Here is a 14,208-nt window from a genome sequence, read left to right on the forward strand (position 1 = left end):
TTTACTCTAATTGAATCCCTACAATAGATTAGGGTTAGGATTTCTTACCCGAAAATGGAATTGGAATCGCCAGTATAGCGACACGATAGGGGTGATTCGATATGTGGAGTGGCAGGGAAGAATCACCGCAGCAAACCCCAATCCTTAGACACTTCTCCTCACTTTCTCCTTCTCTTCTCTCTTTTCTCCCCTAAGGTTTAGAAATTCGTGTGGAATGGGAAAGAGAGGGTTTAAGGCCCTTATATAGGCCCGGAACTGATGAGAATGGCCCCAGGGCCATGGTATACTTAGGTTATAGCCAAAAGTTGGTGGTTTCTGTCCAACGGAGCACATCTAGAGGCCCTTTTTCTGCATACGGTCCAGAGTAAATTCCCTAACATTGGATCTAGGTCAAGTTAAGTTTTCGGTCTGACCGAATTTACAGATCGACCGCAGAGGATCAGTTTCAGTTCAACGGTCACCGTTACTCGATCAGGGCCACAAGTACACTAACATGTGTTGAAAATTTTCCCTGATCCGAGGGTGTAGTTGGGTCAAAATCTGACGGTCCGAATCCTTAGATTTGGCCCGGAAGCAAACGACTCAATTCACTTAAGTTTTAGTTCACTTCCTAAAGATATTCGCGTTTCTCACACACTTTGCTCTGGGCTCAAGTTGTGCGTTTCTAGAAACTATTAGGGCTTGATTTTCAATATGGTTGTCGAGCCCAGTAAGGCGGTCATAACCGTATAGTTTTGCGGTAATCGGACTTTCGACACGTGGTCCAGGTTCGATACGGAGTTTCATGATGCTCCCGAGAGTAATTGGGTTTTGAGATTGATCCTACGTTTTTAGGTAATGTAGCATTAAGGATTCTGCTAGTTTTGGGTCTTGTAGTTTGTATTTAAAATGGTTAGAGCTAATTTCACAAATAATCTAATTTAACACTTAGTTAATTCTCGTCTAATTTTTAAAGAATTTGGTCCTTAGTGATTTCTGCCTGAGGTAGTCCTTGGGTCTTTATACGGATTTTTCCGAGACATTACACTAAGAAAAGACCTGCCCCTTCAAGCCAACCTCTTTCATGCTCCCACCAGCCAAAACCAAAAGATCTACCATCAAAGCTTACCTTGATGCCATATTATCAAAAAGCCTTGTTACTACTTGATTCTCATTACAGACAAGCTTCTTCCTAGCTCCTCCGTTCCAACTCTCACATTAATCCCCCCCTACTTGCATGAATGAACCCACTCCTTTCCCAGAACCGTAAGAATTTTAATTCCTAGTGGAGAAGGGTCGTCATGTCCGGAAGATTAAAGACCCTTTTGGTCTTAACTCTGACAATACTCCAAGACGTGTCTCAACAACAGAAGTTGTCCTGAATTGGCTAGCTGAAAATTCGCTCCGACATAACAAAGCTGAATTGGCTAGCTGAAAATTCGCTCCGACATAACAAAGCTCTTCATAAGATTCTTGATGAACAAAAGAAGATTTCTACTATTGTCTCTCAACATACTCCTATTATTGAGATGATCCAGTAAAAGATCGATCACTTGAAAAGGGAGATTTACCATATATGCTGCTACTATGACAATTTTATTTTTATTTTTTTGTCGCTAGCTCTATGATTGTCCAGAAGGAATTTGAGAAAATGTATCTCCATAATTAAGTTTGTACCATTCAACCAACTATTCTACCACAACCATCTTTTTTATCAACTTATCCACCTGGCTCCATTCCTTCGCCACCATCACAACCCCTTCATACCCCCATATTCAACCCCAACCTCTTTGGATATATATATACACACACACACACAGCCTAGAAATTCCTCTGGAATCTCTAAATTCTGTTTGATTACCGTTGGGGAGATCTTATTAAAAGATCTTTTATTTTATTTTTTGTTTTAAAACATCTATCTTACAAGTGACAAACATGTAAAAGTCATTCATCAGGTGGGTCATATGATGACATGGACTGGGCTAATTTTTGGGCTATACAACTGAAAGCATTTATAAATGGCTAAAAGATGTGATTCATCCTTATTGATCATGTTGAGAAATGCTTGATCATTGATTTAGACCATCCATTATGCTTTCCATCTTTAATCAAATGACTTGAAACCATTTGCTCCACTGATAGGAAGAAGGCCGGTACATATTGATTATATTAGAGAAATTATGATCATTGATCAAAACTGTTGATCATGTGGGCCCATGCTAATCGGGTTAGAGTGTAAGCTAGCGATGCTTTTGGCCCTTGGACTTTAACCATCTCAAGTGCATCACTCCACAACTTCACTTAGCAGCATGACACTTGTATTGCTCTCCCATGACTTCATTATTTGGTTATATGGTAAGATGAGAACAAAGATCAAAATTCAATTCCAAGAAAAAGAGCAGGAAATTATAGGTGGTCATTCAACCATGCTTGGCTCCCCGGTCATATTTATATTGAAGTTAATTACAAAGAGAAACTTTATGCCCCATATTTATCAATCATGTGGGACCCACTTTAATTGGACAAGTGAAATCAATGATTAAGCATAAGGATCACAAACGAGCGAGTCACCAACATTTTTTAGGTGCCGATTTATATGGCCAATGTTCGAACTATTCGGATAGTTCTATTGATGTGATTTTAGTGATGCAACTAATATTCAGATTGTCTCAGCTATCATTAGTGTGCCATAAATGTAGTGTATTAGTAGCTTAGTGACACATGCCACTCTCCTACCTTGAAAAAAAAAAAACTAAAGAAGGAATTTCACTCATGGTATGCTGAAATCACAGTAGGGGCCATCTTGGATACCTCCAAATAAATTAGTTTTTCTACTTACAACAGTAGATAAGTGGCTTATTTTAGATAAGTTTTGTTTATGATTAGTTATAATTACTTTTTTACTTAAAAATACATAATTACTTCAATTATCTTTTTATTTTTTGAACTTTTTTACTTTTCGTAAGCCACTGAAAAAAGTCATCATGAGAGATAAAAAGTGAAAAAGTTGATAAATATGTTGTTTGCTAAACTTACGTACCTTCTTAATAAGCAAATACTAAGATAAAGCTACTTGTGGAATAGGCCCCATAGAAGAGGGAAGCGGATTGGCTGGTGTACCGCACACCAACGATATGGTTAGTGTGGGTACATGTTGTGTAAGGACGGGAGTTGCAGCTCCTCCAGCTCCGAGTTGTACAAACGGTTTAAAGTAGATCAAAATTAGATGGCCCCAAAATGATGTATATATTATATCCACACCGTTCATCCATTTTGTGAGATCATTTTAGAGCATGATACCAAAAAATGATTCATATCCAAAGCTTGAGTGGACCACACCAGAATTAGCAGTAGGGATAATAATTCTCACCGTTAAAATATTCATAGGTCCACCATAGCGTTTATTATCAATCCAATCTGTTCATAAGGTCACGCAGAAAAACAAATATCATATTGATCCAAAACTTCTGTGACCCTCAAAACAGTTTCAATGGTAGACGTTCAATCCCCCACAGCTTGATCTTTGGCTGTCTTATTTTTCGATTGGAGCCTCAGGATGAGCTAACCAAATGAAAGGACGGTTGGGATATAACACATACCTCATGATGGGGCCCACGGTACTTGGTGACGTCAACACATCAGTGCACCATCCCATCCGCTTTTGTGCGGATGAGCTGGGACGCGGATTTCCTGGGAAAGCCGAAGTTCCCCCACTGTGTGGGGCCCACCGCCCTGTTTGTGCGAAATCTACCTGTTCATCCGTTTGGAGAGCTCACTTTAGTAAAAAAGAGAAAGTTAGGATCCAAAATTCAAGCAGGCCACACGAGAGGGGAAATTGGGAAAAGAAACACCTACAGTTGAAACCTTCCCTAACTCTACCTTGATGTTTATATGCCATCCAAACCGTTCATGAGGTCATTACCACTGGGATGAAGTGTAAATACAAAAAACAATAGCATGAAATAGAGCTTTTATGGCCACAATAGTGTTTCAACGGTTTTCACTGAATCCCCACTGTTTCCTCTTGTGTGGCCCACTTGAGTTTTAGATCCACCTCTTTTTTGGCCAAATAACTTATAATAAGCTCGTAAAACGGATGAACAGGATAGATTTCCCACAAACGTGGCAGTGGCCCCACGCAGCATCCTTGGGCGGGAACTTCCTGCGAAAGGTTTTGGTGGAAAATCCGCGTTCGATGGGCTGGTGTACCACACACCACCGATCTGGCTGATGTGTGTACGTCGTCTGAAGACCAGCGCTGACGCTCCCCAGCTCCCCCAGCAGGGTTCAAAGGAGATCAAAGTTTTATGGCCCCAAAATGATCTATTTATTATATCCACGCGGTTTGGCCAGATAATTTTAGAGAATGATCCGAAAAAATGAGATATATCCGATTCTCGATCACACCACAAATAGAGTAACGAGAAAGATTTTTATTGTTAAAATATTTGTAGGGCTCACCATAATATTTATTTTCCATTCAATCCATTTATAATGTCACACACACCCAAATGAAGAAGAAAAAAAATACCATATCGGTCCAAAACTTCCGTTACCCCTAAAAAGCTTTCAATGGTAAAAGTTCAATCCCCCATTACTTTTTGCAGTATGGTCCACTTGATCTTTGGATATGTATTATTTTTTGGCTCAGGCCTTACAACGAGCTCTCCAAATGGACAAACAATTTGGATATAGCACATGCCTAATGGTGGGACCCACAGGCTACAAACTTGCTGACGTCAACACACCAGCAAGTTTGGTGGTGTCATACACTAGGTAATCCGCTACTCTAACATGAGCTAATGGAAGCGGATTGGCTAGTGTACCACACACGAGTTATATAGCTACTGTTGTGCGAAGCTGTACTGACACTCCTTAAGCTCCGAGTTGTACGAACGGTTCAAATGATATCAAAACTACATGGTCCCACAGTGATGTATTTATTATATCTACTATGCTTATCTATTTTTAGAAATCATTTTAGAGCATTATCCAAAAAATTAAACATATCCCAATATCATGGACCATACCACAAATAGTAGTAGAGATAATAATTTTCACCGTTAAAATTTTCATAGGGCCAACCATAATGTTTACTTTCCATCCAATCTATTCATAAGGTCATAAAGACCTGAATGAAGAGGAAAAACAAATTTCATATTGATCCAATACTTATGTGACCCCAAAAAGGGTTTCAATGGTAGACGTTCAATCCCTTACTACTTTTTGCAGTGTGGTCCACTTGATGGTTTGATTTGTCTTATTTTTCATTTCAAGCCTTAAGACGAGCTCGTTAAATGGATGGGCGGTTGGGATATAACACATACCAACCCACAGAACTTGCCAGCTATAGAGCTGGTGTCGAGTACATCAGCCAATCCGCTTCTCTAATCGAGGGACGGTCTGGTCCCGGCATTTCATCGGACGCGGATTGGGTGGTGTGCTTTTGGACCCAACTTTGATTTATGTGTTTTATATCCACACCTTTTTCCAGCCCGTTTGTGGCATGCACACCAAAAATAAGAGAAATTTACGACTGTGGACCCCACCTTTTATCCAGTGGTTTTTTGGAAGCAATACAAACTTAGAATACGCACTTGGACCTCCTCGTACGGAGTCGGAATTTCAGGACGAAAATACCTCCACCTTCCTTTCGAAGACGAGCGCTAACGCTCCTCCAACCGAGAGTTGTACGAACGGCTCAAAAGAGATCAAAGTTACATGGCCCCATAGCTATGTATTTATTATATCCACAATGTTCATCCATATTTCGAGATCATTTCGAAGCATTATCCCAAAAAAAAAAAATCATATCCAAATATCAACTGGACCACACCACAAAGAGCAGCGAGAAAATTGATTTTCACCGTTAAAAATTTTGTAGGGCCCACCATGACATTTATTTTCCATCCAATCTATTCATAAGGCCACAAAGGTCTTTATGAAGAGGAAAAACAAATTTCATAATGATCCAAAATTATGTAACCCCTAAAAGGGTTTCAATGGTAGACGTTCAATTGCCCACTACTTTTTACATTGTGGCCCACTTGATAGTTAGATCTATCTTATTTTTCGTCTCAAGCTTTAATATGAGCTCGCCAAATAGATGGATGGTTTGGATATAACACAGACCTCATGATGGGACCTACAAAAGTAACGAAAATTCCACGGGAAAAAAAAAAGGTCTGCCACGACTAGGATATGGTGCAGTGCCACCGAATCGGCGGTAGTGCCGCGGCGGTTTGACTTTTTTTTTTTTTTTGGCACATGGAGAACTTTTTCTCCCTTACATTTTTCTCTAATACATAATTAAGTAAATATGTATATATAAGTATATAAAAATATTTTTCTGTCTTTCAATTCATTTCTTTGTCTATTTATTTAACAAGCATATCTCTTAAACTAGAATGATTTACTTAACGTACCACATATGATTTTGGGGTAGGAGAAGCTAATTAAGCCAACCAACCTAGTTATTTTCCAAGATTCCATCGGGTCGATGGTCGAAAATCCATTTCATTCAGTTCGTGGTCAATTTCAATCACTTCGCGGTCAAACTGGAAATTCAACGGGGCAAACATGAAATTGAGCAAAGCAAATATGAAATTGAGTGGGGAAAACTAGAAATTTAGCGGGTAAAACATGAAATTGAGTAGGGCAAACATGAAAGTAGGGTTGAAAGTCGGGCCGGTTGGTTCAAGTTGGTGCTCAACCCTAACCCAACCCAAGGTTCCTATACCTAAACCTTAACCTAACCCAACCCAATCTTGGGTTAGGAATTCTCAACCCAAGCCCAACCCAAGAGGGCTCGACGGGTTGATTAGGTTGGTCGAGTGTATATATGTCTATTTGGGAGAGAGAAATCCGACATATCTTATTAACTTAAGTCATTGGAAATGACGTGGACAAATAAGACCCGACATCACTAGTGTACCTTCTACACATACAATCTACACTCAATTATAATTTATAAGTAACTAATATATTGATTGGGTTCGGGTTGGGTTAGGCAACCTGAGACCTCAACCCAAACCCAACCTAAGTTTTATCGGGTTGGTGTTTGTATAGCCCAAGCTTGAGATCGGACCTGATATATCCTGCCCGAGCCTAACCCAATGTCGAGTCGGTCACAGGTCGGTCGGGTTGAACCCGCTCAACTTTCAGTCGTACATGAAATTGAGGGGGACAAACTAAAAATTCAGAGGGGCAAACATGAAATTGAACGGAGGAAACTATAAAATCAGCGGGGCAAACTAGAAAATCAGCGAGGTAAATTAGAAAATCAGCGGGGCAAACTAGAAAATCAGCGGGGCAAACTAGAAAATCAGCGGGGCAAACTATGAAATCAGCGGGGCAAACTAGAAAATCAGCGAGACAAACATGAAAATCAGCGGGGCAAACTAGAAAATCAGCGAGGCAAACTAGGAAATAAGCGGGGCAAACATGAAATTGAGTAGGGCAAACATGAAATTCAACGGAGCAAACTAGACAATCAGCGGGGCGAACTTAACAGATATTTTCATGGCTTGAGCCGATAAATCTAAACTTATCCAATGTTCAACTGGACCACACCAAATAAAATTTTGAATTGAACTTATATTGTTGATCATTTCTTAGGGGTTATAGAAGTTTTGGATCAAGCTTATAATTGTTTTTTCTATTAATCCATGTCTGTATGATCTTATGAATAGGTTTGATAACAAACAAACATCACTGTTGGGCCCATTATGGTTTTAACTGTGGAAATCATTATGCCCATTGTTTCCCGTGGTGTGATCCACTTGATCTGTTGATATGCTTTAATTTGGGGCTAAACCGCTAAAATTAGATGGAACAATGGATGGACGGCGTGGATATACTACATACATTCAATATGATTTTCATGTTTCCTCTGCTGATTTTCTAGTTTGCCCCGCTGATTTTCTAGTTTGCCCCGCTGCCTCTCTCATATGGTGCTGGAAAAACAGAGCTTGCTGTTGAGAAGTTATTACCTCCTTCGTCCTCTGTTTCATGATTCTCTGCTTCAGTCTATCTTCTCTACTTCTTCTAGTGGATGCTGCCTATGTGTTGTTGTGGTGGAGCTTCCCTTAGAGGTATTGTCGCTAAGGTTGGTTTAAGGTCTTGGATGTGAGATCATAGCAGTAGACTATGGTTTATGGTCAGAAGTTAGGAGGGCTAGATGGGAAGGTGTGGCAGCTGGTTGGTTTGTATAAGTGGAATATTGTATGTGGGGAGAGTGGTCACTTTGGCCCCTGGGATTTTAAGAAGGTCGAAGAGTGGAGGAGTCGGATTTGCCTCCGTGTTGTTGGTGAGTGAGGTGGTGTCTTCCTGGTAGTGTTTATGCCCATTGAGGGGCAGCTTGGCACGTTTTTTCTCATTTCTCTTTCTCTGAATAGCAGATATGATAGGTGAGGCCCGATGTTTTTTGTGGAGCCCACTTGAAAATGTTCCTTGTACATCGTCTGTTCATTTATCAAAAGTTTTAGGGGCATCGCCCTCCTTTTAGAAAAAAAGTGGGGGAAACATGAAAATGAGCGGGGGAAACTAGAAAATCAGCGGGGGAAACATAAAAATGAGCGAGGCAAACTAGAAAATCAGTGGGGGAAACATGAAAATGAGCGGGGCAAGCATAAAAAATGAGCGGGGCAATCATGAAAATGAGAGGGGCAGGTATGAAAATGAGCGGGGCAAACTAGAAAATCAACGGGGCAAACTTGAAAATGAGAGAAAATTCACCCTAGAGAGATAGAGAGAGAAAAGGGTTTCATCAGCTGAAAATCGAAGATAGTGAAGAAAAATCCCTCAATTTCGAGAGAAAATGAAAACAAATCAAAGCTCATGTAAAGAAAATACCTGGAAAACGCCAACAGAGAGAGAGAGAAGAGGGTTTGGGGCTTTGGGGCTTTGAGGCTCAGCGAGAGGGAGAACAAGAGTTGAGGGTTTGGGGCGAGAGAACGGTTTGGGATTTGAGGTCGAGCACGGATTATGAGAGACCTTTGGAGGAAGTTGGGATGTTAGATGGGGCCCACTGTGATGTTTGCGAGGAATCCACATCATCCATCCATGATTTGGACTGGTCTGTTCAGTCTCATTCTGAAAAGAGTACTATAAAAAATTTCAATAGGATAATCTTAATGTTCTAATTAGTAGCATAAAACTATGTAATGGTCAACGTTCAACAAAGGAGTGTCTAAGGTTTGAGGGTAGTAACTTTAAAATCTATGTGAGTTTGGGGTGTTGTCACAGTTAGATCCATCAAACTTGTATAGTTGGGCATGGACCTTATGATTCCTTTTGGAAAAATCGAAAAATCCTCAAGTGAGCTTAGTTAAAAGAGTCCATATTTGCAGCTTGGATTGATGTTCTACAACGGGATTTCCATGCTAGCATTCCAAGATATAGGGATCATGGTTTTGTGAACTTGTTGGTAGGTAACTTGTTGTAATTGAGTTTGTGTATCATGGATTTGTTATATTGACGAGGGAAGAAAAAGACTAAAGAGAGCATGTCATGAAAAATGAGGTTTCTTTCCAACAGTTGCATATAGGTGTTTGTAAAATCTTAAAAGAGAGATAAGGGCCTCCCAGTATGACTCTTGGTATACAGATAATTTTGTCACTACACCAAAATTGCGAATTTAGAATGGTTCTATCTTTGATTTAGGAATGGTTTTAAGCTGTTCCAAATTTGGAACTTTTATAAACCATTCTAAATATAGAAAAAGGGACTGTGGATTTCTCATCTCTTGTGTAGCCCACTTTGAGTTTTGGATCCACCTCATGTTTGGTCTCATGTCCTAAAATAATCTCTCAAAATGGATAGAACTGTTATAAACCATTCTAAATATAGAAAAAGGAACGCTGATTTTCTGGTTTGCCCCGCTGCTTTTCATGTTTCCCCCGCTGATTTTCATGTTTGCCCCGCTAATTTTCATGCTTGCCCTCTCATTTTCATGTTTGCCCTGTTGAATTTCATGTTTGCCCTGCTCATTTTCATGTTTACATGAAAATCATATATGGTACGTTAAGCAAATCATTCTAGTTTGGATCCTTACTCTTGCTCGAGTGGTAGACTCTTAGCAGTTTCAACACCCGATCAAGCATTTGAGTATCCATAGGTGGTGAAATTCCACTGGTGTGAGTGTGTGTGTGTGTGTGTAAAAGAAAAATAAATCATTCTAATTTAGGAGATATGCTTGTTGAATACATGGACAAAGAAATGAATTAAAAGATAAAAAAATATTTTTATATACTTTATATATACATATTTATATAATTATGTATTAGCGAAAAATGTAAGGGAGAAAAAGTTCTCCCAGAAATATTTTTCTATCTTTTAATTCATTTCTTTGTCTATTTATTTCACAAGCATATCTCCTAAACTAGAATGATATACTTAAAGTACCACAAATGATTTTGGGGTAGGAGAAGCTAATTTAGCCAACCAACCTCGTTATTTTCCAAGATTCCATCGGGTTAATGGTCGAAAATCCATTTCATTCAGTTTGTGGTCAATTTCAATCAGTTCGCGGTCAAATTGGAAATTCAGCGAGGCAAACATGAAATTGAGCGAGGCAAACATGAAGTTGAGCAAGGGAAAGATAGGTCTACGTTTAAAAGGACATGTATCAACAATTCCATGGATCTTAAAACAATCTACTAACATCACCATTATTACCTTAAAATTGATCTCATCCCTTGGTTGGACGGATTGGAAGGTAAAATCCCGGGATATGCCGGGCGTGCCAAATAGACCCAGTGAACTTGTCCCAAGATATAGCAATCCCATGGATCTTTTTCCAATCCACTAACACCACCATCATTATCTTAAAATCCATCCCATCCCTCCTAATCCCATGGGATTCTCCCAGCCAAATAGGCCCTTACTGGAACGGAGTGAAGAAACGGGGTGAAAACGGCAACAGTGAAAGCAATGCAATAGAAAGAGATGAAAGAAACGAGACTGAAATCAGTGGGGCAAACATGGAATTGAGCAGGGCAAACTAGAAAATCAGCAGGGAAAATATGAAATTGAGCAGGGGAAACTAAAAAATCAGCGGGCAAAACTAGGAAATCAGCGGGGTAAGCATGAAATTGAGCAAGGGAGTTAGTATGCTCCCATTGTACTAAGTAAACTCAGTTGGGCTCACATTGAATATATGCAGTATATCCACGCCGTCCATCCGTTTTTCCATCTAATTTTAGAGGTTTAGCTCCAAATTGAAGCATATCAAAAGATCAAGTGGATCATACCATGGGAAACAGTGGGGATAATGAGAGAGAGAGAGAAGAGGGTTTGGGGCTTCGAGGCTTTGAGGCTTAGCGAGAGGGAGAACAAGAGTTGAGGGTTTAGGGCGAGAGAACGGTTTGAGATTTGAGGTCGAGCACGAATTACGAGAGACCTTTGGAGGAAGTTGGGATGCTAGGTGGGGTCCACTGTGATGTTTGTGAGGAATCCATGTCGTCCATCCATGATTTGGACTGGTCTGTTCAATCTCATTCCAGAAAGAGTAGTATAAAAAATTTCAATAGGATAATCTTAATGTTCTAATTAGTGGCATAAAACTATGTAACGGTCAATGTTCAACTATAGAAGTGTCTAAGGTTTGAGGGTAGCAACTTTAAAATCTATGTGAGTTTGGGGTGCTGTCACAGTTAGATCCATCAAACTTGCATAGTTGGGCATGGACCTTATGATTCCTTTTGGAAAAATCGGTAAATCCTCAAGTGGGCTCAGTTAAAAGAGTCCATATTTGCAGCTTGGATTGATGTTCTACAACGGGCTTTCCATGCTAGCATTCCAAGATATAGGGATCATGGTTTTGTGAACTTGTCGGCAAGTAGCTTGTTGTAATTAAGTTTGTGTATCACGGATTTGTTATATTGACGAGGGAAGAAAAAGACTAAAGAGAGCATGCCATGAAAAATGAGGTTTCTTTCCAACAGTTGCATATAGGTGTTTATAAAATCTTAAAAGAGAGATAAGGGCCTCCTAGTATAACTCTTGGTATACAAATAATTTTGTGACTACACCAAAATTGCGAATTTAGAACGGTTTTATATTTGATTTAGGAATGGTTTTAAGCTGTTCCAAATTTGGAATTGTTATAAACCATTCTAAATATAGAAAAAGGAACGGTGTGGATTTCTCATCTCTTGTGTAGCCCACTTTGAGTTTTAGATCCACCTCATGTTTGGTCTCATGTCCTAAAATGATCTCTCAAAATGGATGGACGATGTGGATTCTCACAAACATCACAGTGGGCCCCACCTAGCATCCCAACTTCCTCCAAAGGTCTCTCATAATTCGTGCTCAACCTCCAATCCCAAACCGTTCTCTCGCCCCAAACCCTCTTCTCTCTCTCTCTGTTGGCATTTTCCAGCTATTTTCTTTACATGAGCTTTGATTTGTTTTCATTTTCTCTTGAAATTGAGGGATTTTTCTTCGCTATCTTCGATTTTCAGCTGATAAATTTTCTCTCATTTTCAGCCGGGTGTAGGAGATCATTACTCTCAAAGAAAAGATGTTAAAAGTTCCAAATTCATCAGCAAAATCAAATAGTTTACCCCGCTTATATTTCAGTTTGTCCTGCTGCTTTTTTTGTTTGCCCCGCTCATATTTCAGTTTGCCCAGCTGTTTTTCTAGTTTGTCCCGCTCATATTTCAGTTTGCCCCGCTGCTTTTCATGTTTCCCCCGCTGATTTTCTAGTTTGCCCAGCTGCTTTTCATGTTTCCCTCGCTGATTTTCATGTTTCCCCCACTGATTTTCTAGTTTCCCCCGCTGCTTTTCATGTTTCCCCCGCTGATTTTCTAGTTTGCCCCGCTGTTTTTCTAGTTTGCCCCGCTCCTTTTCATGTTTCCCCCACTGATTTTCTAATTTGCCCCGCTGCTTTTCATGTTTCCCCGCTGATTTTTATGTTTCCTCATTGATTTTCTAGTTTCTCCCGCTCAATTTATGTTCCCATTCAATTTCTAGTTTGCCTTGCATATTAATTTTTCCCATTGATTTTCTAGTTTGCCCACTGCTTTTCATGTTTCCCTCGCTGATTTTCTAGTTTGCCCCGCTGCTTTTCATGTTTCCCCCGTTGATTTTCTAGTTTGCCCCGCTGCTTTTCATGTTTCCCCCACTGATTTTCTAATTTGCCCCGTTGTTTTTCTAGTTTGCCCCGCTCATATTTCAGTTTGCCCCGCTGCTTTTCATGTTTCCTCCGCTGATTTTCTAGTTTGCCCTACTGCTTTTCATGTTTCCCCTGCTGATTTTCTAATTTGCCCCGTTGTTTTTCTAGTTTGCCCTGCTCATATTTCAGTTTGCCCCGCTGCTTTTCATGTTTCCCCGCTGATTTTCATGTTTTCCTCGCTAATTTTTTAGTTTGCCCCACTGCTTTTCATGTTTCCTCCACTGATTTCCTAGTTTGTGGTATGAGACAAAAAATGAAGTATATCCATCCGTTTTTCCATCTAATTTTAGTGGTTTAGCCCCAAATTGAAGCATATCAAAAGATCAAGTGGATCATACCACGGGAAACAGTGGGCATAATGATTTCCACCATTGAAACCATAGTGGGCCCAACAGTGGGCATAATGATTTCCACCATTTACATGCTTGCCCTGCTAATTTTCATGCTTGCTCCGCTAGTTTAGGATTCTTATTCTTACTCGAGTGATAGACTTTTACAAGTTTCAACACCTGGTCAAGCGTTCGAGTATCCATACGTGATGAAATTTCATTAGTGTGAGTGCATGAGGGTGTGTGTGCATGCGTAAAAAAAAAAAAAAACAACATTCTAATTTAAGAGATATACTTGCTTAATAAATAGATAAAGAAATGAATTAAAAAATAGAAAAATATTTTTATATACTTATATATACATATTTACATAAATATGCATTAAAGAAAAATGTAGGAGAGAAAAAGTTTTCTCCGTTAAAAAAAAAACTACCAGACAGCCGCTAACCGGCGGTAGTGCTGCGGATGTCCGTGGCTTTTTTTTTTGTTAGGTTGCTTCGTGGGTCCCATCATGATGTCTGTGTTATATCCAAACCGTTCATCTATTTGGTGAGCTCATATTAAGGCTTCAAAAAAAAAAAAAAAAAAAAAGATAGATCTAACTATCAATTTGACCACACTCTAAAAGGCAGTGGGGAATTGAACGTCTACCATTGAAAACCCTTTCAGAGGTTAAAGGAAGTTTTGGATCATTATGAAATTTATTTTTCCTCTTCATCCAGG

The sequence above is a fragment of the Magnolia sinica genome, chromosome 18 (assembly GCF_029962835.1).
Source record: "Magnolia sinica isolate HGM2019 chromosome 18, MsV1, whole genome shotgun sequence".
Lineage (NCBI taxonomy): Eukaryota > Viridiplantae > Streptophyta > Magnoliopsida > Magnoliales > Magnoliaceae > Magnolia > Magnolia sinica.